The sequence below is a fragment of the Propithecus coquereli genome, unplaced genomic scaffold (assembly GCF_000956105.1).
Source record: "Propithecus coquereli isolate 6110/MARCELLA unplaced genomic scaffold, Pcoq_1.0 Scaffold114, whole genome shotgun sequence".
Classification (NCBI taxonomy): domain Eukaryota; kingdom Metazoa; phylum Chordata; class Mammalia; order Primates; family Indriidae; genus Propithecus; species Propithecus coquereli.
The window spans coordinates 5,311,880-5,316,870 of NW_012135414.1; positions in this window are offsets into that span (position 1 = coordinate 5,311,880).

Genomic DNA, 4,991 nt, shown 5'->3' on the forward strand with positions numbered 1-4,991 from the left:
AAATTTTTTTAGAGATGAGGTCTTGCTATGTTGCCCAGACTGGTCTCAAACTCCTGGGCTGAAGAGATCCTCCCACCTCAGCTTCCCAAAGCCCTGGGGTTATAGACGTGAGCTACCACACCTGGCCAAAGATGTGATTTTGAAAAAAACATTTCAAAGGGTGTTTCTTTATTCTTTGTTCCATGGCTTTTCCAGTGAAACCTCTTTCATGTACCATTAAGTGTTCCTATTCTAAATATTCTATTCTTATAACATCATAGTGAAAAAAATACTAGCTTAGTATAAGCAAAAGTGACTGTTGGAAGTGGAAAGACTCTTAGGAACCATCAAGCTCAAATCCCTTATTTGGACTGATGCCTAGAATTATTTGGACTGAAGCCTGGAGTGGTTAAATGACTTGCCCAAACCCTCACAGCTTTTGAATGCCACGTGAGGGTCACAGCCAGATCTCTAGACCTCACAGTCTGCTGAAAATTATATTATGCTCCTGTGAAACAATGCAGTGTTAATTAGCCTACTGAGACTTAATGGAATAGATCAATGGAGTTGATACTCAATGGGATAGAACTCTTCAAGACTATGCTCATTCAGCCTGCCTCAGGTTTGGGTGATTCCTCCCCATTATTTAATTTATTTTTCCCTTAATTTTTCCCAAATGTCATTTGTACCTAACAGCTATGAATTGGTTCTACCCACACAACCTCAGAAATAATGAAACAATGACAAAAGACACCATGAGTAAAGTTCATTTAACCTCACAGTATTTAGGCATATAGTTTTTAAGGTATCATGTCATTTAATTCCTGCTGCCTTTCTTACTCATTGTATGACCTTGAGAAACCACCTAACTATTCTATGCTTCATTTTCTCAACATCAAAATTAACTTTGCAAAATATCACTATATATGTCTCTACATCCTAGGCCTTAAAACAGCCTGGACCGTCAATATTAAAAGAATTTCTGTTTACTTCGATTCATGTATCCACAAAAGAATACCAGAAATTATGTGAGAAACCTCATCTAATATGCAAATTATCACAAAGCTGAGAACATCTGGCCTTAAAATAGGGAGTAAGAGGCACATTTTCCAAAAGACGTGCAAAAGTCTCAGCCACAGACACATGGAGTATGGAGATGTAAGTTCAGTTGTCTGTGCCTAATACAGCAAAAGCCCTGATTGATCCAGACAGAACAGAAATCCAGAGGAGTAGAAGTATGGAGAAGTCCTTCATCCAAGTTGATTTAGATGGCTCAGGAAACTAGCAAATGACTTTTTTAGGGGAAGGAACATGGAGTAAGAAAGTTTAGGGACACAAAACCTGCTTCTCGTGCATCTACAATCTTGTGGCAGAGCAAGGTTAAACACAGAATCTCTCAACTGATTCTAATGACCTCAGTAAGGCCACTTACTGAAGAAAACCTGCTTCTGAGCTTCTGAGAAGTCCTGAGTTCCTTAGCTCACCATGGTGGCTTAGGAAATGAGTCTGCGCTTCAGTAACAACATGATGTGAAAATTAGTAAAGCAGCATTCTTTGCTGGGCATATTCTATAGTAAACTGAAATTACCAAGAAACAAAGATCATTTCCCTGATGTTAACAACATCAGCTTAAACTTAGTTATTTAGCTACCTCTAATTGTTCAGAAACTAATAAGTAGAAAAATTAGACATTTGTCACATGCTGGGATAAAGAAGGATTATAGAGTTAATATTAAAAATCTGGGGCATAGTCTAAATTCCTTATCCAAAATATTTACAAGGATGAAAAAAAAATGCATAAAACAATGGCCACTACTTGGCCTGCACTCTGATGTCTGCTTAATAGCTGACCCAGAGGGCTCTAAGTAAATTTGCTGAAAGCTTTTACGTTGCTAAAACGTAAAAGGTTGGTACAACCTCTGAGAAGCAGTAGATGAGATACGATTTGTTCAAGCATCATTTAAAGGAAATCGATAATTAATTATGTCAGTTTAACTCAGTATTTAAAAGTGATATGCTTCATGTTGCTAAATCACTCCTAAAAAGATAACCCAAAAACCATTCTTAGACTGATTCATAAAGTTTCTGGGCCAAGTGGCAGATATAACTCTTGTCTCTTTTTTTTTCTTTCTTATTTCTTGTCCCTTCTCGAAAGTCCCCCACCTGTGGCAAATGAAATATTGGAAATGAAGAGTTGCTTTTTCTTAATGGTCTTTTACTATCTTTAGGCCTTAGTTGCTGGTTGTCCTGGTTGTCTCAGCATACCCAGAAAACAATGGTCTGAGACTGGCTTTATTTTCATGATTTAAACACAATATATTTAATAATAGAATAAAACTTGTGGCATAAAATTGTTTTTCAAGGGATGCAATTATCGGGTGGGGAGACATTCCTTTGTTATAGGGAAAAATTTTCACCCCTGAATCCCTGGGATGAGTTTCATTGACTTTTTTCTTGATAAAAAGTCACATATTTACTTTGTATCTTGAAAAACGCTGCCCTTCCACCCCTGTTTTCTTCCCCCAACTCAAACAAGATATTTTTTGTTAGAAATCGTATTTGAGGATGAAAACATTCATGATTCATGTTGACTATTCAGACAGACTGAGCCCCTACTATATAAGAATTGTAAAATTGTAAAATATAAATGTAAAATGGAAAATTAGTTCCCAATTTGAATGATTTCATGTGTATATATATATATATATATATATATATATATATCTCCTCTTCCCAGCTTTACGGATTTCTTAATAAAAGGGGCAATAATTTTTACTCCTTTGACTTTCTGTGCTGTTGCTCACCCATGTAGATAGGTAGAGGTTGTAATAACTAACCACTTTTTGTTCGGGTATTAGGAGTTCAAAGTTGAGTTTTGCAATCCAACTACTCTCCTACTTAAGGGTTTTCTGTAATTCCCAGTGCAGGACTGTCTGGTAAAGCTGGAATAGAAAAACTAGGTGTTACTCACATATATGAGAGCTCTTTGTTCTGTATATTTTTTTCTGACCAAGGTATTTATTGAAACATTCTTTTTAATTCTACTAGTTTGTTTGTTTTTTGGTGAGCTCTCTTGGATTTTCCAGGTAATCATATCATCTGAAAAAATATATATATATATATCTCATCTCATTTGTCTCCCAAATTTATGTTTCTTCATTCCTTTTTCTCATTTTTTTTGTTTAGATTAGTATTGTCAGAAAAATACTCTTTAATGATTTTAATTATAAGTATCTTTGTGTTTGTTTTTTGTTTTATTTTATTTTCCTAAATTTAGTTGAGATGCTTCAGGAATTTCTTCATTAAGTATGATGCTCCCTCTCAGTTAAGGATGGATAAATTTTACCATGTTAAGAAAATATTCTTCTATTTTTGTTCTATATAGAATGGAAATTAAATTTTACAAAATTATTTAGACATTGACTTAGATAACATAATTTTCTTTTTCGATCTATTTTAAACTAATTAGTTTTCTTGGTCATGGTGTTTTTTTAAAAATATATATTTGAGTTTTCAGGGGCGTGATGATGAAATAATTTCATCATTTTTTTTCTTATTATAATTTTCCTTGTAGGCTTTAGATATATGTATTGGGAAAGATAAAAGAGTAATAGACACTCTGAGGTACGTAAGAATTAGGAAAATATTTCTTATGCTTGCACACAGGAGAAGAAATTTGGCTAAACAACTATTCCCTGTCAAAACCCTGTAGATGCTGCTCTATTGTCTTACTGTATTTTAGTTTTATTTTTGAGTTAGGAAGGGGAGATTTCTTTTATAGGTTATGTAACTTTTTTCTTAATGTATATTTGTAGGATTTTTCTTAATTCTTATGATTTAAATAATTTCCCCAAGATATATCTCATTATTCTTTTTTCTATTTTCTAAGTGTTCAATATGACTTTTGATTTCAGAATTCAGGTTTTCCCCCACCTCCACCTCCACTATTCTGCTAATTCACTCTGCTATTTTCATCTCGGAATACTTTTTCTCTTTTTATTTTTCTAATTCATGGTTAGAAAAACAAAGGAGCCATAAGGTAGGGCTTCAATTTCTAGGCTTCAAATCTAACATGCTGATTTTGATTGTTACTGCCTCTTTTTGATCTTTCTCTGCATTCTGAGAGTGCATCTCACATTGCTGATTTAATTTTCAGCAACTTTGTTTCTGTGGTGAGAATGCCTAGTCACAATGGTGAAAATCTTGGTGAGTTGAGAAAGAGCTCATTTTCATGTCACTGGAAAACCTTTCTGTGAAGGAAATTAGTCCATAAGCTTGTTTTGTGTGGTAGCATTTTCCCTTGGCCTTTTAATATAACTATCACAGAATGCTTTCATCATTGTGAACAACTAGATAATTTTCCAAATTTTAATATCCCTTTGTTCATTCTAATCATCAAAGGGGAGGGATTGATAGTTATAGTCTTGTTATCATAATTTCATCTTTTATATAAATTAACATATAGCTTAGGTTTTAATCATAAAAGAAAAGCTCAATGGACAATATATTTTTTAATGGTTTTTATCATTAGACTACAGATTCAGAGAGACTTTCTCTTATACATTCTTTCAGGATCTTATAAAGCTTGCTAAAATGTAGGACTTTTTGGTGAAACATTTACATATAAGTATTAAATATTTATTTATGTAAATAGAATTTATAGGACAAACAACTATTTTCATACTTAGAGAAAATGGCTGTGTCTTCTAAGAGTGAAACACAACTTTTCTCCTAATTTTATATTACAAATTAAAATAGCATGGGTATTAGCAAAGCAGTAAGATCTACCTTAATTTATTGTATAATTCTAAAGAAAAAAATAGTAAACCTGAATTCCATTTTATAATTTTTTTCTATGAATGTTCACTTTAACATAAACAATGTTATAATCTGTCAATGGACTTTAATTAGCTGTCTGTAAAGAAAAAGAATTCCCTTAAGTGTGTTCTATTCTCATTCAGAGTCAATAAAACTAGCTTTCAAGCTTGGTTTTGCTCCTACTACTACTCAGT